A 24473-nucleotide genomic window follows, 5' to 3' on the forward strand; every position below is an offset into this window, starting at 1 on the left:
CAGCCTTTCCTGGGCCAGTCCGTCTGGCGTTTGCCGCTGGCTCGGATGTCTCTGTAGAGGTTAAATCAATCAATCAATCAACTTTATTTATATAGCGCTTTTACAATCACGATTGTGTCAAAGCAGCTTCACAGTGTCAAACAGGGTAATATTGCGACAAAATTAGATTTGGCTGTACAGCCGTACTGGAGAAAACAGTGATGTTATCAGCTTATTTTAATTTATCATATAGCCACAATGTTGGCAGATCAGTATTATAGTTTATAGAATTAAATAAGACCTAATTCATATATTTTATTTGTATAATAAGTTGAATAACTTTAATCATATTTTTAGTGTCCCCAACTGAGCAAGCCAAGCCAAAGGCGACAGTGGCAAGGAACCAAAACTCCATCGGGGCATGATGGAGAAAAATAAACCTTGGGAGAAACCAGACTCAGTCGGGGTGCCAGTTCTCCTCTGGCCTATTAACACACCGTGTAGGATTACTATTCTGGCAACCTTACAGGTCGGAAATCATATTAGATCGGATTATTCAAAATTTTCAGGGTATCACGGAAGAGACAGATTTATTTAGGATGGGGCGTCAATTACACAAGAGTATGAATACATGAAAGATCGGAATTATTGCGCCGAAGACGGGTTTTGAGCATGGCGTGCCAGTGAGGCAAATTCGGAGGAGACACCATTCGACACGGTCTCAGCAGACACTCCAGGATGCGTTGGTCATGTCCAGGCAGGTCCACCATCCGATCCGGACAGGGCCCAGATCCGGGATAAACCTCGGGATAAACAGAGAGACTAACATTAGCGTAGATGTCACTCTTTTTATGATGTAACGAGTACATCAGGTGTTATGGGAAGTGTTCCCGGTTCCGGCTGACCTAGTTAATGCAGCCTAACAATCAGTCAATTGAATTGAATAATGAAAGTTAAAAATGTTCTATGTGTATGCCATAGTAAAGAGATGTGTTTTTAGTCTAGATTTAAACTGACAGAGTGTGTCTGCTTCCCGAACAATGCTAGGAAGACTATTCCACAATTTAGGAGCTAAATAGGAAAATGATCGACCGCCTGCAGTTGATTTAGATATTCTAGGTATTATCAACTGGCCAGAGTTTTGAGACCGCAATCGACGTGATGGGTATAAACATGAGATATGCTTCGTCTTGTGTACATCTAATGGGCGATCTGCGGTCCAATTAATCTATTGTTGCCTACCAAATCATTTTGACTGAGGGCAAAGGGAAATTTCATAACTTTATATTTTATTTAAATATAGCCTACATGCAGTGAAGATAATCCAGGTAGTGCGTTGGCTGATCCACGTGTGGCTGTTAATGCTTAATATATTTCACCTGGAGCGCCTTTAACACGCGTCTATTTCGCTTCAAATGCTCGATTTCTACATGCGTCCAATTAGCTGCAGACGCGCGAATGATGAAATGTCTGTCATTAACTCCTCCCCCTAATGTCGCGCCACACCCGTAAGACCTCCGTTCATCTTCACACACAGTTTAAGATATTTTAGATTTAGTCCGAGAGCGTATGCAAGTGTATGCACACTATACTGTCCATGTCCAGAAAGGGAATAAAAACATCATCACAGTAGTCCATATGAGACATCAGTGGGTTAATTAGAGTCTCTTGAAGCATCCAAAATACATTTGGGTCCAAAAATAACAAAAACTACGACTTTATTCAGCATTGTCTTCTCTTCCGCGTTTGTGTTCAATCCTCAAATAAAGATTCAAACGGTTATGAATCAGCGAATTGATTTGTGATTCGATCGCGTGTCAAACTGCTGAAATCACGAGACACTGGCGATCCGAATCATTGATCGATTCACTGATTCATTTTTTGTTTTATGTATTTTAATTGGAATACATTTAAAATAAAAAAAATTAATGGTTTACTTTTAGTAATTGTATTGGACATACTGACAGGTTGTTTTTACAAGTACAATTTTTGGATCATCAAGGTTAGGGGGGCGGCTGGGAAAATATACGGATCGATTGTGTTATGAAGTATATTTTCTTGTCGTAATACACTGGCAAAATATTGTTATTATTATTCTTTTTTTTACACAATATATGAATCCGTCCTTTAAATAGTTTTTGTAATATACTGATTAAATATTAAAAACATTATATTTTACTAAATATATAGATCAGTCCTGTTATGAAGTAATATAATGGCAAAAAAAAAAAAAAAAAAAAAAAAAAAATATATATATATATATATATATATATATATATATATATTGTTTTTTTAAAATAAATATATTTATTTATTTATTTTTTAACAAAGTATACGGATTAATTATGTTATGAAGTTAATTTTCTTGTCATAATAAACTGGCAAAATATTATTATTACATAATACATAGATCAGTCCGGTAAAAAAATAAAATAAAATAAAAAACTTAATAGAATGGTAAAATATAAAAAATTAAAATAAAAACATTATTATTATTATTTATTTTATTTGTTTTACAAAATATATGGATCAGTCCTGTTATGTACATTTTGTCTTAATATAATAGTAAATTAATATTTTTAATATATTTATTTTTACAAAATAAATGGGTAAATTCTGTTTTAAAATACATTTCCCTTGTCTCAAAACACTGGTTTTTATAGATATATAAGAAATGTCATATTGATTAGGCTTCTTTTATCTCAGTTGCAAGATTATGGGGTTGATTTAGCATCATTTTAATATTAATAAAATATTAAAAACATAAAAGTTTTTAATATTTTAATAACAATCAATTGACTGATTGTTAGACTGCATTAACTAGGTCAGCCGGAACCGGGAACACTTCCCATAACACCTGATGTACTCGTTACATCATAAAAAGAGTGGCATCTACACTAATGTTAGTCTCTCTGTTTATCCCGAGGTTTATCCCGGATCCGGGCCGTGTCCGGATCGGATGGTGGACCTGCCTGTGTCACAGGTTCAGGGTGTGACACTGGCTCTTCCTGTTGTTTGTCCTGTCCTGTCATTTCTCTGCAGCTCGTGATTGGATAATGAGCTGATCACGAGCTGATCTCCCACACCTGTCACTCGTTCCCTCTACCCTTTATATGCCCAGCTGTGTCTACCTCTTGTTGTCAGTTGATCATATGCTATGTCGTGTGAACGTCTCATGTTCTGTGTTTCTGTGTATGTGTTCTGTTATTACCTGCTGACTTTTGTGTTCAGGAACCTTAAGACGGGGAGTTAGTAGCAAGATTGAGTTACTTGCTGAGCCAGGACTTGTCTTTTGGTGCTACGACCTGCCTCCTCTTCCTGCAAGCTTGCTTATGTTTGTGCTGTGCACACGGGAACCACCGTCAGAGAGAACCCAGCTTTTGTTCTGTCACACTGAGACTGCTTATGTTCTGTCCTTCAGTTCCCTAATAAACTTTTTTTCCTCACGATCATCTCAGCATTTGAGTCCTCCTATTTCTGAGCCCCCTGACAGCCTGGACATGACCAGCTCATCCTGGAGTGTCTGCTGAGCCGTGTCAAATGGTGTCTCCTCTGAATTTGCCTCACCGGCACGTCATGCTCAAAACCCGTCTCCGGCGCGATGACTCCGATCTTTCATGTATTCATACTCTTGTGTAATCGACGCCCCATCCTAAATAGACCTGTCTCTTCCGTGATACCCTGAAATTTTGAATATTCCGATCTAATATGATTTCTGACCTGTAAGGTTGCCAGAATAATAATCCTTCACTGTGTGTTAATAGGTCAGAGGAGAACTGAGTCTGGTTTCTCTAAGGTTTATTTTTCTCCATCATGCCCTGATGGAGTTTCGGTTCCTTTGGTCGCCTTTGGCTTGGCTCGCTCAGTTGGGGACACTAACATTATGATCCAAGTTATTCAACTAAATATACAAATCAAATTAATTTATCAGGTCTTATTTAATTCTATAAACTATAATACTGATCTGCCAACATTGTTGCTCTATGATAAATTAAAATAATCTGATAACATCACTATTTTCTCCAGAACGACTGTACAGCTGAATCTAAATTTGTCGCAGTATTGTCCTGTTTAACACTGAAGCTGCTTTGACACAATCGGCATTGTAAAAGCGCAATATAAATAAAGCTGATTGATTTATTGATCATTCGTCATGAAGTCTAGCATGAAAAACGTATTCAGAAACTAAACATGGGACACTACTTATATTGTTCATTGATGTTTTTTCTTGTGTCCACAGTTTCACTTCACGAGAGAGAGAGAGAGAGAGAGAGAGAGAGAGAGAGAGAGAGAGTTTGCATTTGTGTTGCCCTTAAAATCTCTGTCCCTTAAAAGTTTTATTTGAAGAATAGCAGCAAACTTTTTCCCTGTGCTCAGAGATTTCTGCTCCCTTTCCTCTGAAAACAGTAAGTCATCTTTGTTTTTGATAAAGAAGGTGGAAATGAACATGTAGTTTGATTGATGTTTGTTACATGGTCGGATCACAGTTGAGCGTGTATCACGATACATCATTTTCACACACACACACACCTGCACGCTCTCTCCGCGCAGCTCCTCGAGACAGCAGAATAATTCCTGATTTATGAGGCTTGTAGCCGTGCGGCTTCAGAATAATCCAGAGATTAATTAACGCTCGTTCGTTGTGTTCTGATCGTGAGAACCGGGAGGGATTTACAGGGCCAATGATACACTAATAACACTACAGGATCGATCCCAGCATTCCTGATCCCTCACATTTAACCTCCAGTGTGTCAGATCTCTAAACTCTCTCTAACCCAGCATACACAGAAACAGATCAAATGCATTTATAAGTGCAAAAATGCAAATGCACAACCCAATAAAACCTGATTGGAACAAACATTGGACACATTTAATGGAAGTTTGCATGAATGCCTGGATGCCAGCCGGACTCAGCCCCTCCCACAACATTTGAGCTCGGGCAGTTCAGTCTGGACTCGATCCATAGAGGAGTGCATATGGCTGAACAGAAACTGACCAATGAGATCATCAGGGCGGGCTTTAGACGATGATGGACAGATGATCAACAGAAGCTGACCAATGAGATCATCAGGGCGGGCTTTAGACGATGATGGACAGATGATCAACAGAAGCTGACCAATGAGATCATCAGGGCGGGCTTTAGACGATGATGGACAGATGATCAACAGAAACTGACCAATGAGATCATCAGGGCGGGCTTTAGACGATGATGGACAGATGATCAACAGAAGCTGACCAATGAGATCATCAGGGCGGGCTTTAGCTGATGACGGACAGATGATCAACAGAAACTGACTAATGAGATCATCAGGGCGGGCTTTAGATGATGATGGACAGATGATCAACAGAAGCTGACCAATGAGATCATCAAGGCGGGCTTTAGCCGATGACGGACAGATGATCAACAAAAACTGACCAATGAGATCATCAGGGCGGGCTTTAGACGATGACGGACAGATGATCAACAGAAGCTGACCAATGAGATCATCAGGGCGGGCTTTAGCCAATGACGGACAGATGATCAACAGAAACTGACCAATGAGATCATCAGGGCGGGCTTTAGCTGATGATGGACAGATGATCAACAGAAACTGACCAATGAGATCATCAGGGCGGGCTTTAGACGATGATGGACAGATGATCAACAGAAGCTGACCAATGAGATCATCAGGGCGGGCTTTAGCTGATGACGGACAGATGATCAACAGAAACTGACTAATGAGATCATCAGGGCGGGCTTTAGATGATGATGGACAGATGATCAACAGAAGCTGACCAATGAGATCATCAAGGCGGGCTTTAGCCGATGACGGACAGATGATCAACAAAAACTGACCAATGAGATCATCAGGGCGGGCTTTAGACGATGACGGACAGATGATCAACAGAAGCTGACCAATGAGATCATCAGGGCGGGCTTTAGCCAATGACGGACAGATGATCAACAGAAACTGACCAATGAGATCATCAGGGCGGGCTTTAGCTGATGATGGACAGATGATCAACAGAAACTGACCAATGAGATCATCAGGGCGGGCTTTAGCCGATGACGGACAGATGATCAACAGAAACTGACCAATGAGATCATCAGGGCGGGCTTTAGCCGATGACGAACAGATGATCAACAGAAACTGACCAATGAGATCATCAGGGCGGGTTTTAGCCGATGACGGACAGATGATCAACAGATACTGACCAATGAGATCATCAGGGCGGGCTTTAGCCGATGACGGACAGATGATCAACAGAAACTGACCAATGAGATCATCAGGGCGGGCTTTAGCCGATGACGGACAGATGATCAACAGAAACTGACCAATGAGATCATCAGGGTGGGCTTTAGCTGATGACGGACAGATGATCAACAGAAACTGACCAATGAGATCATCAGGGCGGGCTTTAGCCGATGACGGACAGATGATCAACAGAAACTGACCAATGAGATCATCAGGGCGGGCTTTAGCCGATGACGGACAGATGATCAACAGATACTGACCAATGAGATCATCAGGGCGGGCTTTAGCCGATGACGGACAGATGATCAACAGAAACTGACCAATGAGATCATCAGGGCGGGCTTTAGCCGATGACGGACAGATGATCAACAGAAACTGACCAATGAGATCATCAGGGCGGGCTTTAGCCGATGACGGACAGATGATCAACAGAAACTGACCAATGAGATCATCAGGGCGGGCTTTAGCCGATGACGGACAGATGATCAACAGAAGCTGACCAATGAGATCATCAGGGCGGGCTTTAGCCGATGACGGACAGATGATCAACAGAAACTGACCAATGAGATCATCAGGGCGGGCTTTAGCCGATGACGGACAGATGATCAACAGAAACTGACCAATGAGATCATCAGGGCGGGCTTTAGCCGATGATGGACATATGATCAACAGTAACTGACCAATGAGATCATCAGGGCGGGCTTTAGCCGATGACGGACAGATGATCAACAGTACCGTAATCATCACATCATCAAAGGGGTTTGGGTTATATTTGTTCGAATCCTAAACGGAGAGCTTGTTTGTATCTGCATCACCTTCACTATTTCTCTCAGAAATGATGATCATGTTGGGTAAGTACTCTGTGTATCATTAAAATCTTTTATTTTTTTAACAACACCGGTTAAGATCGTTTATTCCAGCGCGCGTGCAGACAGGGTTGCCAAGTTTTTACAACAAAACCAGGCAACTACTAGCCCTAAACAATAGCTTCTCGGGGGGGTTCTCCGGGGGAAATTAGTGTTTTGGGGGTAAAATGTGTGTTATTTTGGTAAGGTTGCTGCTAAAATTCGCACTCTGGTCTATATATCACATAATAGTCGCTTCAACCCGCGGACATAGAAAACAACCCGCGAAAAAAAACGCAGACTTGGCAACACAGTGCAGTTGAGCTCTGTTGATATTTGACGACTAACGTTATGCGTCGCTTCGTTGCTCTGATTGGTTGTCAGTCTGTCCAATCGAGGTTTTTCCTGGTTGGGTTGAAACACACCCCATAATCACAGCCCAATGAGCATCAGACTCATATTCTGACTAGTGTTGAGTATGACCACGTCAGGCTACATTAAATCTATTTTCGAAATGCATATTATAAGTCTTATTGTGAATAATTCGTCAGCGCATGTTTTGCTTTTAAATATTTTAGACCTCAATATTTAATAAAAATGTAAATACTGAATCTGACATACACAGGACGTCTCAAATCATTTAATGCGTTTAAACTCCGCCCCTGCAAGCTTGTGCTCATCTGCGTACGTGTCTGAAAGCCACGCCCACATCTCAAGAACCAATCAGCATCGGATGTGTAGAACCATGCCAACCCTTTTTTATAAGATGTAATATAAGTCTCCCAGAGTGTGTAAAGTTTCCTCTCAATTAATATTTTATAGCATTTGTAAAGTTGCCACTTTTTGGGGGGTGAGTAAAAACACACTGTTTTTGTGTGTGTCCCTTTAAATACAAATGTGCTGGTGCTCCCCGCCCCCTTTCAAGAAGAGGGCGGAGCTTCAAGAGCTCATGCTCCGGGATGCCGGCAACAACAAAACAGGACAATCTCACGCACTGAAAATGAAAAGTCAGTCATCTGACTATATACTGTGCGTAATAAATGTGCGTTTATGATTTATGCAGACGGTTAGCACGGTGGGGTATAAATAACGACATGCGACATCGGAAATTTCATAATTCCCACTTCTAAAGCCGTTATTATAAGCTCATCGTGTTCAAGTGAGAGACTTCAAAGGGCTTTCATGTGCATTTTTTAACTAGAAAACTTGTTTAGCAATATTTATCAGCCTTACAGAGTGCCAACAAGCTCTTTCAGAGAGCAGATTCATTGCATCTTTATGGGGCAATTATAAACAACCTACGGTTTGGCTAAACAACTGTTTTAAAGGTCACCTATTATGCAACTTTGGATATAAATGTGTTGACTGTGTCTGAACACAACCACCCTACAATGATACAAATCCACCCACTCCTTATTTTTTAATCCACATTAAACCAAAGCGGTCTCATTAGACAAGCCGTTTTGATTCTCTGAGGAATCCGAAAACAACAGGCCAATCAGAAGATAGGCTCATGAATATTAATTAGAGTGGCCAATATCGACCTGTTCTTATCAGAGAAAAATATATTGCAATGGTTTTTGGTTCTTATACCGCAAATATATATTATCAAGGACTTAAAACCGCACTTGGCTACTTTTGTTCTCGGGGTCCCCCTACAGTTTGGAAAAAATAATGTCCTCCACTACTGTCGTAAGAGCTGTAATCCTACAACAGGGGATGCCATCGCGCGTGCATTTGTAGACATGACAGCCCTGATAGCCCTGAACTGGTGATGCGCGGGTCGTCTCATAACCCGCGGACCCCATATGTCTATTTAATGGTCGCGGGTGCGCGGTGGGTTGTAAAAAATATATACAGTGGTTCGGGGCGGGCCAAATAACTTCATAAAAGCGGCCCGCGGGTCGGTGCAGCACTAACAGTTCCCCTGAACACTGCAGGAGGAGTTCACATGCAGGTGTTCTTCTGGCGGCGCGTGTGAAATGTCTTCATCCCAGGTAACGTTACAGTCAGTGGCATATGTTTCAGCAGGTCATATGAATATAATTTCATGGGTTTTATTTTTTTCAAACACCAAATAATCACGATGCTCACGTTTACAAGCCAGCGTCATTATAGTAGTCTATTGGTTAGCGTTTTACAGAATCTATATGATACTTCAGTTCAATGTTTGAGTGGTCGGTAATCACCGTAACAAGCAGGACAGCATCGGTCGGGCACGCCTCCTTCAGCTCACGCCGACGAGCAAACGCTGGTCACATGATGATCCTCGTCCTGCCTTTAATCCCATCACTCTCTCGTTTCCTCTTATTGCTTTCCTCCAACAAAACCTTTTCTTTCTTATTTGTCTCTGCTGCTTCGGACATGACTATATTATCCGACGAACAAAGTTGGGCTCGCACGTCCGAATGTAAGGAAGTGTGTGTGTTGGTGGAAGTGACGTATATGCCGTAAAGCAGTCGAATTTTGTAGTTCTTTTTGTTCTCGGGTTACTACCCGAAACCCGAAGTTTAAAAGTACGATTAAAAACGATACAGACCCCGTCAGGCTATGGCAGACGTGTCATTCAACCTGTTCGTCGATTTATCATCACAAGAGTCTTAAAAAATATATTATGAAGGTTGAAAAGTTACCTAGTGCTGCTTTAAAACTCCAGAAAGGTGTACAATATGTGACCTTTAATTAGTGGATATGTTAGTTTTGATCATCTTTGTTCATAAAGTTTACCTATTAACCATTGTAAAATTAATAGCTATGTTTTCATACAAAGAATTTAACGTGTGAAATTGATATAATCGCATACAACTTTTGGGAATAAAGCAGCGTTTCCTTCGCATGTGTTCAAGAGAGCAAAACAACATTTGAGATGCTGCGATGCCATTGGTCCGCTGGTTAGTCCAGTTAGCCAATCACAGCCTCTGCTAAGGTAAAGTTTCTTGTTGATCATCGAGGGATTTATTCAGTAAATGTTTCCATCGTAGTTTGTGCATGAAGCAAGACCTCATTCATTTTATTAATGCACTTTTTTTTTTAAACAAACAATTGTGCTTAAATTTGTAAATATTTTAATTGACTATTTTTTAAACAATACATTCTGCATGCATTTGTTTTAGTTTTTTTTAAACAGTTTTAAAAGTCTTAATTTGCCCTTCCATAATTGAATGTCTTAAATTGGTTTGGAAAGCCTTAACTTTCCTGTCGCTCAACCAGTAGAGCGTGGCGCTAGCAACGCCAAGGTCATGGGCTCGATTCCCAGGGAAAGCATGAACTGACGATAATGTAAAAAATGCAATGCAATGTAAGTCGCTTTGGATAAAAGCGTCTGCCAAATGCATAAATGTAAATACAATATCATGGCATTGCTTTTGGGCCGTATGATTTCTGCGATAAAGAATCCATTTATAAGAATTATAGCGTATGTAACAGAGGCTTGTTAGAGCATTCGACTCTCGTGCCGGCGGACCCGGGTTCGAGTCCCGGTCCAACAGAAGGGGTTACACGTATAATGCAGAATGTCATGGAATTTGTCTGATTTTGGATGAATAAATCAAAAGTAGGTCAGAACACTTATAAAGGGACAGTTCACCGAAAAATGACAATTCTGTTGTCGTTTACTCGCCCTAATGTCGACCCAAACCCGTAAGACTTTCCTTCATCATATAAAGCCATCGAGTCTCTTCAGAAAATTTGGAATAAACCATATATTCAAATGAATTTGTTTTAGGATCTCTTTATGAAGTTTAAGCTTGGAAGTTGCTTAAGCCCCTTTCACACTGCACATCGGACCCGCAATATTCCCGGAGCATTGCCAGGTCGCCTTCTGTGTGAAAGCAACCACGTCCCGGGATTGATTACCGAATTGAACCCGGGTCGGGGACCTAGTAACATTGCGGTATTCGACCCGGGACGAGCGCTGTGTGAACAAAAGCCGAAACTAATCCCGCAACGTGTGCGTAGTTATCGTGCGACTCCTAGAGCTTGTTTTTTCAATAACACAACCCTGCAGTGCCAGAAGAGCTCGTCGGTGTTTTAAACGCAGAGAGTGTTCGTATACAAAAGAAACTAAAGTTAAACAAGCAGAAATGTGCGCAAACTGGACACAAGTCGAGACCACGGAGCTTCTTACTATCCGCGCTGAAGCTGAGATCGCTCGCCGTTATACGTCACATCCGGATGTCACGTGTCAACTCGACCCGGGACCGTTACAGGTTGTGTGTGAAAGCGCACATATTACGGTATTTCGCTGGCAGTGTGAATGGACCAAATCTAGCGGCCCGGGAACAAATGCCGGGTCGCATTATCCGTGTATTTGCCGGAATCGCAGTGTGAAAGGGGCTGAGAGGGACAGAAATCTTTCCCATGTCATTAAAATGATCTTTATTTGTGTTCCGAAGATGAATGCGAGTAAGTAAAATAAATGTAACCATTAAAGCAGAGTCAAGAATAATAATAAAAAAGAAATAAAAAGATTTCATAGGGCCCTAATTGCAAAATTAAATTGCATGCAGTGCAAAAAATTATGTTTTTCCTCAGGAAAGCAGTTTTCCAGTACAAATTCTCAACATCCTTACATCAAGAAACATTTAATGAAATGCAAAATGAAGAAATTAAGTTTTGTTTTTGAGAGATTGAACAAAAACAAAGTGAGTTTATGCTCAAAACAAGAGCAAATATCTGTCATTAGGTTTGAAAATTACTAACATTTGAATAAGGTTGATTTTTATGAGCACTGTAACAGATATTTGTTCTTGTTTTAATCATAAAACCCTTTCACAAGATTTCCCAAAGACTTTTTCTCTTATCTCAAACTTATTTAGCTATCTAGCTATTTTTTTTTTTTTTTTTGTCAAATTAAGTTTTGGACATCTGTTGGAAATAGTATTTTCAAACTTTAAAGTGTCATTAATACAACTCACTGTGTGCTTAGATGAACATATTGACGCATCGTTCTCTTCAATTTATTCCTTATAATTTCTTTAATTAGGATTAAAAGATTGCACATTTATCTTCATAAAACCTGCAGAAACTCCATAAAGAATTTTTACATGCATTTATTTTATATTACATTTTTTGAACAACAATTAATTGTCTTGTCGGATAAAAAAATAATTAACACACACGTTTATACGCATTTTTGGAATTTGCCATTTCCCAATATGTGCATAAAATCATAGCTATTGATTGATTCCAGCATAGAAAGGCTTATTTGTGTAATTCCTCAGACCTGGTCGGGTGTCATTAAACTGAACCCAGATCAGCAGGCGTGCGTCAGAGGCAGGACTGTAAACAGAAGCGATCACATTGGCTCTTTTATCAGGAGTAATAGTGACGCTCGCTCATGGCAGGCCTATATTTCAAAGCACCGGCCACAGGCTCTGTGTGTAGATAACAAGCCTTTCCCTCGCAGACATAATTAGCCAACTATTTACAGGAAACAGCCTCTGTATGCCCATCCACACCATCCAAACGATTATTAATGCAAGCTATAATATTATAGTCTATTAATTTATCTTAAGATTTGTATCGCCGTGTGGTTATTATTAGAAACGCGGCGAGATCTTTTCCACCTTTACATGCATTCACACACCGAGCATCTGAATCTCACAAAGCATTTTCAGTGTGGCTTGATTATTTTGCATTGCCATTGTTTTCATAAGTATAACAGCATCTTTATTTTAATTAGTTTAAATGAGATTCAGGTCAAAGCGGTTGAAAACATGCAGTTAACTTTTTGATTTCACTCAACTTTTACTGCGGCATTTTTCCGTTTAGTGGGTTAACATTTTTCTTGTTTTGCACTTGGTCCCATAAGAGAGAAAAATCATGCTTTTGCTGCTTGAATGTTGATTATTTCCTCATGTTCTCCATTGTGGCGGCTCCTCTCTTCCCAGTCTGTCAGTAACGCTCTGTTTAGTTCCTGTCTCTATGAAGCCCCTCCCTCTGAAACGCACACTGTGCTCTGATTGGTCGGCTGGAACGGTGTGTTGTGATTGGTGTTTGGGAAATGTCCCGCCCCCTACCAGAACCTACTAATTAACTCAACCAGGCCCCGCCCCTTTATTCTGCGTATGAATTATTTAAATGAGGAATATTGTGACTTTATGCACTGGAAATAGGACTGGGCAATATCTAAAATATATATCTCAATATTGTCAATTTATTTTACTATATTTGATAAATATCTCGATATGTTTGCAATTGCTTTTAAATAATAAAAAAAACTTGATTTTCTTTTGCCCCCATTAAAGCAGCACTAGGTAACTTTTCAACCTTCATAATATATTTTTTAAGACTCTTGTGATGATAAATCGACTTACAATAGGTTGAATGACACGTCTGCCATAGCCTGATGGGGTCTGTATCGTTTTTAATCGTACTTTTAAACTTCGGGTTTCGGGTAGTAACCCGAGAACAAAAAGAACTACAAAATTCGACTGCTTTACGGCATATACGTCACTTCCACCAACACACACACTTCCTTACATTCGGATGTGCGAGCCCAACTTTGTTCGTCGGATAATATAGTCATGTCCGAAGCAGCAGAGACAAATAAGAAAGAAAAGGTTTAGTTGGAGGAAAGCAATAAGAGGAAACGAAAAAGTGCTGGGATTAAAGGCAGGACGAGGATCAGCATGTGACCAGCGTTTGCTCGTCGGCGTGAGCTGAAGGAGGCGTGCCCGACCGATGCTGTCCTGCTTGTTACGGTGATTACCGACCACTCAAACATTGAACTGAAGTATCATATAGATTCTGGAAAACGGTAACCAATAGACTACTATAATGACGCTGGCTTGTAAACGTGAGCATCGTGATTATTTGGTGTTTGAAAAAAATAAAACCCATGAAATTATATTCATACGACATGCTGAAACATCTGCCACTGACTGTACCTGGGATGAAGACATTTCACACGCGCCGCCAGAAGAACACCTGCATGTGAACTCCTCCTGCAGTGTTCAGGGGAACTGTTAGTGCTGCACCGACCCGCGGGACGCTTTTATGAAGTTATTTGGCCCGCACCGCACCACTGTATATATTTTTACAACCCGCCGCGCACCCGCGACCATTAAATAGACATACGGGGTCCGCGGGTTATGAGACGACCGCGCATCACTAGTTCAGGGCTATCAGGGCTGTCATGTCAACAAATGCACGCGCGATGGCATCCCCTGATGTAGGATGACCGAGATTACGACAGTAGTGGAGGACATTATTTTTTCCAAACTGTAGGGGGACCCCGAGAGCAAAAGTAGCCAAGTGCGGCTTTAAAAACAACAAAAACTATTTAGATAGAACTAAATTAAATAATTTAATTTAAAAATTAAACATTTTTGACAAGTAATTTAATATTTTTGAAATGTACTTTTATAATTACAATATAGATTTTAAATTTGATCTTTGTTTTTAAAAATAAGCGAAACAGGCAAATTACAAACAATATGAACAAAACAGTGCTTTATTTCCCAGCTAGGTCTATTTAACAGTAGCAATTCAAGAAATAAATTAAATAATACAATATATATATATATATATATATATATATATATATATATATATATATATATATATATATATATATATATATATATATATATATATATATATATATATATATATATATATATATAAATCCTGCTTAGTCTTCACTCTATAAATTAACTAGATAGGCTACATTGATTTTTAATAAATACATTAAAGTTATTTAGCCAAGCATGGGGTGGTTTTATATTTTTTATTGTTGTTTGATTAAAGGGTTAGCTCACCCAAAAATTCCTCTCCCTAATGTCGTTCCACACCCGTCAGACCTCCGTTCATCTTCACACACAGTTTAAGATATTTTAGATTTAGTCTGAGAGCGTATGCAAGTGTATGCACACTATACTGTCCATGTCCAGAAAGGGAATAAAAACATCATCAGAGTAGTCCATATGAGACATTAGTGGGTTAATTAGAGTCTCTTGAAGCATCGGAAATACATTTGGGTCCAAAAATAACAAAAACTACGACTTTATTCAGCATTGTCTTCTCTTCGGGTTTGTGTTTAATCCTCAAATAAAGATTCAAACGGTTATGAATCAGCGAATCGATTCATGATTCGGATCGCCAATGTCACGTGATTTCAGTTTGACTCACGATCCGAATCATTTTTGTTATTTTTTTAAATAGTTTTTGTTATTTTTGGACCCAAATGTATTTCCGATGCTTCAAGAGACTCTAATTAACCCACTGATGTCTCATATGGACTACTCTGATGATGTTTTTATTCCCTTTCTGGACATGGACAGTATAGTGTGCATACACTTGCATACGCTCTCGGACTAAATCTAAAATATCTTAAACTGTGTGTGAAGATGAACGGAGGTCTTACGGGTGTGGAACGACATTAGGGGGAGGAGTAATTGACTAAAGTTTCATTTTTGGGTGAACTAACCCTTTAATATTAAAGGGAACACTCAGTTTCAGTCAATCTCATGTCAATCTTGAGTACCTATAGAGTAGTATTGCATTCTTCATATCTCTGAAAAGTCTTTAGTTTTATTATATTTATAAAAGAAAGATACGCATACCGAGTCTTTCCGAATAAAACCGAGCGGGTGGAGGCGTATCGTGTGGGCGGAGCTAAAGGCAAGGCAAGGCAAGGCAAGGCAAGTTTATTTGTATAGCACATTTCATACCCAATGGCAATTCAAAGTGCTTTACATAGAAATTAATTAAAACAGTGGTAACAAATGCATGAGAAAAAAAAAGAATACCATATGGACGAATAAAGAATTAAAAACAAGCATAGTTAAAACAGTCGTAAAGATATAGTAATTAAAATAATAATAATAATAAAAAAATAAATAAAAAAAATAAGATAAAATAAGATAAAATGGTCAGATCCACAATAATGGTCTGATATAAAAATAAACATTCTTCAGTTTACAGCCTACAAACATGTACCATCTTAATTAGAACACCTCTCATTCATTTCTTTCTCAAACACGTTCATAACATCCATTTTAATCACTATTCCCTGATTTTTACTCAGGAACCTTCTTGTTAAACCCATTCTCACTCATCATACCCTCCACAGATTTACACACACTCAAACCTTATTGTCAAACTTACTATTTCCATCAAACCCAGTTTTCACTCGTCATATTTAACTCAAAAGAACATATAAAATAAACAATAACCAAAGATAAGAACAAAGGTAAACTAAAACAATAAAGAGATAAGATAGGGTGCGATCAGTCAGACGTACAGTGCTCAGAGCTCATTCAGTAAACGCACAGCTGAACAGATGTGTTTTGAGTCTGGATTTGAATGTGGCTACTGTTGGAGCACATCTGATCTGTTCAGGAAGCTGGTTCAGCTGCGGCTGGCATAATAGCTAAAGGCAGACTCTCCTTGCTTTGAGTGAACTCTTGGTATTTCTAACTGATTTGATCCTGCTGATCTGAGTGATCTGTTGGGTTTGTATTTAATCAGCATATCTGCGATGGATTGGGGTCCTAGCTCATTGAGAGATTTATAAACAAGTAATAGTACTTTAAAGTCGATCCTAAATGTAACTGGAAGCCAGTGTAAAGACCTGAGGACTGGTGTGATATGGTCATATTTTCTGCTTCTGCTCAGCGTTCTGTATGAGCTGCAGCTGTCTAATGGTCTTTTTAGGAAGGCCGGTGAGAAGGCCGTTACAATAGTCCACCCCACTAGTGATGAAAGCGTGAACCAGTTTCTCTAAGTCTTGCCTGGAGACAAAACATCTAATCCTTGCAATATTTTTCAGATGATAGTATGCTGATTTAGTTATTGCTTTGACATGACTACTGAAACTCAGGTCTGACTCCAAAATCACTCCAAGATTCCTGACTTGATTTTTTGTTATCAGGCCTTTAGCCTCAAGATATGCGTTCACCTTGAGAATTTCATCTTTGTTTCCAAATGTAATGATTTCAGTTTTGTCTTTGTTTAACTGAAGATAGTTTTGGCACATCCAGTTGTTAACTTCATCAATGCATTTGCACAGCGAGTCAATGGGGCTGTAGTCATTAGGTGACAGTGCTAAGTAGAGCTGGGTATCGTCAGCATAGCTGTGGTAAGTAATATTGTTCTTTTTCATTATTTGGCTCAGTGGCAGCATATACAGGTTAAACAGGAGAGGTGCTAGAATTGACCCTTGTGGGACTCCGCATGTCATGGATGTCCACTCAGACTTATGATCTCCTATACTCACATAATAACCTCTCCCTTTTAAGTATGACCTGAACCATTTGAGGACCATCCCAGAAAGCCCAACCCAGTTTTCCAGCCTGTCTAGAAGTATAGTGTGGTCAACAGTGTCGAATGCGGCACTGAGATCCAGTTGTACCAGAATTGATGTTTTGCCTGTATCAGTGTTTAAGCGAATATCATTTATAATCTTTATGAGCGCTGTCTCTGTACTGTGATGTGGACGGAAACCAGATTGAAAATTGTCAAAGTATCCATTTGAGCGTAAGAATTTGTTCAACTGATTGAAAACAACTGTGAAGAATGACGAGTGCACGCAGCTATTGCGTTGTGAGCGCCAAGTATGAAAGCTGACATCCTTAAATGTGGAAAAGAAAACGTTATCCTAAATTAACCAGGAAATGTTTCATGCGTAACATTAAACACACTAAAGAAAGATGAACATGTGAATTCTCTTTAACTGGGCTGTCTTATATTTAACTTCCCATAAAGTGAACACCGACAGAAAGACCGTCCTCTAGCTGCGAGAGTGGCATTGTTAACACATTCAGTGTCTTTCTGCTGGATTACTGAGGCAGTTTGACGCTTTTATCGCTGAACACGCTCTGGCGTCTGACAGCGTGTCCGTATCACTTTTCCACCTCTGATAACGGCTCATCCAGGGCACACAAATTACGATTCGAGTCCGACAGAGTCCGTTCTACTTCCCCCATGATGTGAAATCCTCAGCCGAATTACCACCTGCCATTTCTCAACTGATAAAAACCGGCTCAGGATAGTGGTCATTAGGAAGCACCTATCTGTGCTTTTTTCATGCCACTGAATCATTCAGTCTTGTGTAGTGACACTACTAAGTGAACTATGTTGTTCAGCAGATCATCTGTAAGCAAACTTACGATTTTGTTGCACCATTTTTAAGTTGCATTGTATATTGCACATGCATCTAAAGTCCCAAATCATGCAAGTGCATGAGTGCAAACAGTTGTAGCTTTTAAATTTTTGGCATTGCTGTTGTGTTGTGAAATGCGTCAGATCGCAATGCATGCATTTTAAAATGCATTGTCCAAGCAAACATGTTTGCATATAATACTTTCTAGCATCCCAGTTTTAGTTCATATGAATCAAGCAATTGGTGAGTTCATTTTATGCATTTGTGTTGCGTTTTGTTAGCCTGACGTGGTCATACTCAGCTCTAGTCAGAATGTGAGTCTGATGCTCATTGGGCTGTGATTATGGGGCGTGTTTCAACCCAACCAGGAAAGACCTCGATTGGACAGACCGACAACCAATCAGAGCAACGGAGCGACGCATAACGTTAGTCGTCAAATGTCAACAGAGCTCAACTGCACTGTGTTGCCAAGTCCGCGTTTTTTTCCACGGGTTAAAGCGACTATTATGTGATATAAAGACCCATGAATGCGGATTTTAGCAGCAACCTTACCAAAATAACACACATTTTACCCCCAAACACCATTTTCCCCCGGAGAACCCCCCGAGAAGCTATTGTTTAGGGCTAGTAGTTGGCGGGTTTTGTTGCAAAAACTTGGCAACCCTGTCTGCACACGCGCTGGAATAAACGATCTTTGCCGGTGTTGTAGAAAAATAATAATAATTTAATGATACACAGAGTACTTACCCAACATGATCATCATTTCTGAGAGAAATAGTGAAGGTGATGCAGATACAAACAAGCTCTCCGTTTAGGATCCGAACAAATATAACCCAAGCCCCTTTGATGACGTGATGATTACGGTACTGTTGATCATCTGTCCGTCATCGGCTAAAGCCCGCCCTGATGATCTCATTGGTCAGTTTCTGTTGATCATCTGTCCGTCATCGTCTAAAGCCCGCCCTGATGATCTCATTGGTCAGTTTCTGTTGATCATCTGTCTGTCATCGTCTAAAGCCCGCCCTGATGATCTCATTGGTCAGTTTCTGTTGATCATCTGTCCGTCATCGTCTAAAGCCCGCCCTGATGATCTCATTGGTCAGTTTCTGTTGATCATCTGTCTGTCATCGTCTAAAGCCCGCCCTGATGATCTCATTGGTCAGCTTCTGTTGATCATCTGTCCGTCATCGTCTAAAGCCCGCCCTGATGATCTCATTGGTCAGCTTCTGTTGATCATCTGTCCGTCATCGTCTAAAGCCCGCCCTGATGATCTCATTGGTCAGTTTCTGTTGATCATCTGTCCGTCATCGTCTAAAGCCCGCCCTGATGATCTCATTGGTCAGTTTCTGTTGATCATCTGTCCGTCATCGGCTAAAGCCCGCCATGATGATCTCATTGGTCAGTTTCTGTTGATCATCTGTCCGTCATCGTCTAAAGCCCGCCCTGATGATCTCATTGGTCAGCTTCTGTTGATCATCTGTCCGTCATCGTCTAAAGCCCGCCCTGATGATCTCATTGGTCAGTTTCTGTTGATCATCTGTCCGTCATCGTCTAAAGCCCGCCCTGATGATCTCATTGGTCAGTTACTGTTGATCATCTGTCCGTCATCGGCTAAAGCCCGCCCTGATGATCTCATTGGTCAGTTTCTGTTGATCATCTGTCCGTCGTCGGCTAAAGCCCGCCCTGATGATCTCATTGGTCAGTTTCTGTTGATCATCTGTCCGTCATCGTCTAAAGCCCGCCCTGATGATCTCATTGGTCAGTTACTGTTGATCATCTGTCCGTCATCGGCTAAAGCCCGCCATGATGATCTCATTGGTCAGTTTCTGTTGATCATCTGTCCGTCATCGTCTAAAGCCCGCCCTGATGATCTCATTGGTCAGTTTCTGTTGATCATCTGTCCGTCATCGTCTAAAGCCCGCCCTGATGATCTCATTGGTCAGTTTCTGTTGATCATCTGTCCGTCATCGTCTAAAGCCCGCCCTGATGATCTCATTGGTCAGTTTCTGTTGATCATCTGTCCGTCATCGTCTAAAGCCCGCCCTGATGATCTCATTGGTCAGTTTCTGTTGATCATCTGTCCGTCATCGTCTAAAGCCCGCCCTGATGATCTCATTGGTCAGTTACTGTTGATCATCTGTCCGTCATCGTCTAAAGCCCGCCCTGATGATCTCATTGGTCAGTTACTGTTGATCATCTGTCCGTCATCGTCTAAAGCCCGCCCTGATGATCTCATTGGTCAGTTTCTGTTGATCATCTGCCCATCATCGGCTAAAGCCCGCCCTGATGATTTCATTGGTCAGTTTCTGTTGATCATCTGTCCGTCATCGTCTAAAGCCCGTCCTGATGATCTCATTGGTCAGTTACTGTTGATCATCTGTCCGTCATCGTCTAAAGCCCGCCCTGATGATCTCATTGGTCAGTTACTGTTGATCATCTGTCCGTCATCGTCTAAAGCCCGCCCTGATGATCTCATTGGTCAGTTTCTGTTGATCATCTGTCCGTCATCGTCTAAAGCCCGTCCTGATGATCTCATTGGTCAGTTTCTGTTGATCATCTGTCCGTCATCGGCTAAAGCCCGCCCTGATGATTTCATTGGTCAGTTTCTGTTGATCATCTGTCCGTCATCGTCTAAAGCCCGTCCTGATGATCTCATTGGTCAGTTTCTGTTGATCATCTGTCCGTCATCGTCTAAAGCCCGCCCTGATGATCTCATTGGTCAGTTACTGTTGATCATCTGTCCGTCATCGTCTAAAGCCCGCCCTGATGATCTCATTGGTCAGTTTCTGTTGATCATCTGTCCATCATCGTCTAAAGCCCGCCCTGATGATTTCATTGGTCAGTTTCTGTTGATCATCTGTCCGTCATCGTCTAAAGCCCGCCCTGATGATCTCATTGGTCAGTTTCTGTCGATCATCTGTCCATCATCGGCTAAAGCCTGCCCTGATGATCTCATTGGTCAGTTTCTGTTGATCATCTGTCCGTCATCGGCTAAAGCCTGCCCTGATGATCTCATTGGTCAGTTTCTGTTGATCATCTGTCCGTCATCGTCTAAAGCCCGCCCTGATGATCTCATTGGTCAGTTACTGTTGATCATCTGTCCGTCATCGGCTAAAGCCCGCCCTGATGATCTCATTGGTCAGTTTCTGTTGATCATCTGTCCGTCATCGGCTAAAGCCCGCCCTGATGATCTCATTGGTCAGTTTCTGTTGATCATCTGTCCGTCATCGGCTAAAGCCCGCCCTGATGATCTCATTGGTCAGTTTCTGTTGATCATCTGTCTGTCATCGTCTAAAGCCCGCCCTGATGATCTCATTGGTCAGTTTCTGTTGATCATCTGTCCGTCATCAGCTAAAGCCCGCCCTGATGATCTCATTGGTCAGAACAGTGTCTGTTCTGAGATAATTACTCCTCTATGGATCAAGGCCAGACCAAACCGCCCGACCTAAAAATCTTGTGGGCGGGGGGTAACTTCGGCTGGCATTCAGGCTAACATTTTGTAGCAAAATATTGCTTTGAGGGGTTAGTTCACCCAAAAATGAAAATGATTTCATTAATGACTCGCCCTCATGTCGTTGGACACCCGTCAGACCTTCGTTCATCTTCAGAACACAAATGAAGATATTTTAGTGTAAAGCTGAGAAAGGGTTCAGATAGGCCTCCATTGGCATTCAGTCCATTCCCACTCACAAGACCCATAAAGGCCCTAAACACATCGACACAAAGCCCATCTCACTACAGTGGCTGTACGATCATTTTACGAAGCAACGAGAATCATTTTGTGCGCACAGAAAATCAAAGCCAAGTTATTGCCTTCCGTGTAGGTGTCGGCCGTGAGCTCAGGCGATAGCGGCTCCTCCTCTTCTGGTGCAGCGTTCCAGTTCGTTTTTATCATGCCTTTCACTCGCTTGTCATTGCTTACATTGCATGAGTGCCCACTACTGGCGGAAACTCTGCATTGGACTGAACTGGAACGCCCTAAGCCCTTGATCACTTGGAATCCACTATGGAGTTGATTTATTATTTATTTTTTTCCTTTAAGAAACTGTTTAATGCAGCAATCTATATGTATATGGATGTGTTTGGGTTCTTTTAAATGTTTTAAAAAATATCATAGAGTTGTTTGTGGTGGGGTAAATTAAACGCGATATGTGGTGACATCACAATCGCGTTGCACTGTGGTATATGAAGCTGCCTGAAGTGTACATATGAAGTAGACTCATATGAAGTCAAAATTGGCCCTCGAGGGAGCAAGGGTCGGTCTATATTAACTTCCCTTGTCCACTTCACGAAGTGGAACACACTTCAAAATGGCGGCTGGGATTCCCCCGAGGGGAAGTGCTTAGTGAAGTTCGCAAGTGTGTAATAATAATAATAATTCATTACATTTATATAGCGCTTTTCTAGGCACTCAAAGCGCTTTACATAGAAGGGGGGAATCTCCTCAACCACCACCAGTGTGCAGCATCCACTTGGATGATGCGACGGCAGCCATATTGCGCCAGAACGCTCACCACACACCAGCTGATTGGTGGAGAGGAGACCGAGTGATGAAGCCAATCAGGATATGGGGAAGATTAGGAGGCCATGATGGACAGAGGCCAGTGGGCAAATTTGGCCAGGATGCCGGGGTTACACCCCTACTCTTTATCGAAGGACATCCTGGGATTTTTAACGACCACAGAGAGTCAGGACCTCAGTTTAACGTCTCATCCGAAGGACGGTGCTCTTTGTCAGTATAGTGTCCCCATCACTATACTGGGGCATTAGGACCCACACAGACCACAGGGTGAGCACCCCCTGCTGGCCTCACTAACACCTCTACCAGCAGCTACCTGGTTTTCCCAGTTGGTCTCCCATCCAGGTACTGACCAGGCTCAGCCCTGCTTAGCTTCAGTGGGAAACCAGTCTTGGGCTACAGGGTGATATGGCTGCTGGTGTGTCTAAAAGTGGAGAGCAGCACAGGTCTTGTATCCGAACAGCGGAGCCGCGTCATATTCTCACGCATGCGTCAAGTTCACGTCAATAACTTGGCGGATAAAGTCGTTATTTTAATTTTTGTGCGCACAATAACTATTTTCGTCGCATTGTGACATTATTGTCCAGCCGCTGTAGTGAGATGGGCTTTGTGTCGATGTGTTTAGTGCCTTTATGAGTCTTGTGAGTGGGAATGGACTGAATGCCAATGGAGGCCTATCTGAAGCCTTTCTCAGCTTTACACTAAAATATCTTCATTTGTGTTCTGAAGATGAACGAAGGTCTGACGGGTGTCCAACGACATGAGGGCGAGTCATTAATGAAATCATTTTCATTTTTGGGTGAACTAACCCTTTAAATGCTACTGTTTTTTCGTTATGTCAAATAAATTAGGCTGTTTTCTATCATTTTATTAATTGTATTTACTGTAAAGTTAAGCAGAAGTGCAATTAATACTTCTCTTAGCAGCTTTTGCTGTAGCCAACGCTTGTAAAATCTTAGATTTGTTAGTTGATCTTTGTTTGGTGGAGCCCCAGAGCCCTTCTGCCCTGACATCACCTTCTTCTGACATTCAATTAACACGCCGATCAGGGTGTGAGCGCACATCACCGCGGCCGCTGGCAGGTGTTTCGCTCTCAGCGTTCTGGATTAAAGGGCAGGTTGGGTGTTAGGGCTTTACAGGGGATTGTGGGTACAGTAGTTCTTATGGGAGATATTTTTGGATGTCTCGGTGTCACCTGAATCTGTGCAGCTGTTACCTGAAAACACAAAAGCATAAAGATTATTTCAAAGATTTGAAAGTTATGGCAGAGGAGAAGCTGATTGAAAACTGAAGGCAGAATTGGAACTGGAAGATGAAGATGGAATTGACCTCTTTTACTTTATAAATGCATTTTATTATCTTAATGCATTTAAAAAATGTAAGCAACATTTTTTTTAAACTACAAACATTTATGCATGCATGCATTTTTTTTTTTAAATATTCTTTTGTGCATGTATTTATTATCTTTTTTTTAAACAATATACAATTAATTTGTTTTATTTTATTTGTACACTGTAAAAAATTATTTGGAAAATAAGTTTCCTGGTTGCCTTAAAATGTTGCGTTCATTGAAATTAAAATGTTGAGTTAATACAATGAACGTTTATTGAGATTCGACAACCTTTATTCAAATATTATTATCAGATTTTGTAAGCATATTGGGTAATTGTGTGTTTTATTTGTGATGACGGAGCCAAATTGTGCTATTTTCATGATTTATCAAATGTTTTATGTGGTTCAGATTCAATAATATTTTGAGTTTCTATTTATTAAACACATTTCCTTCA

At 40.9% G+C, this 24473-nt stretch overlaps 1 pseudogene; it reads right to left on the reverse strand.

Annotated features, from left to right (window-relative positions):
- Window positions 1-22989: 22989 nt before the first annotated feature.
- Window positions 22990-23106, reverse strand: LOC137047229 (5S ribosomal RNA; annotated as a pseudogene).
- Window positions 23107-24473: the final 1367 nt, after the last annotated feature.

The sequence above is a fragment of the Pseudorasbora parva genome, chromosome 18 (assembly GCF_024679245.1).
Source record: "Pseudorasbora parva isolate DD20220531a chromosome 18, ASM2467924v1, whole genome shotgun sequence".
Taxonomy (NCBI): Eukaryota; Metazoa; Chordata; class Actinopteri; order Cypriniformes; family Gobionidae; genus Pseudorasbora; species Pseudorasbora parva.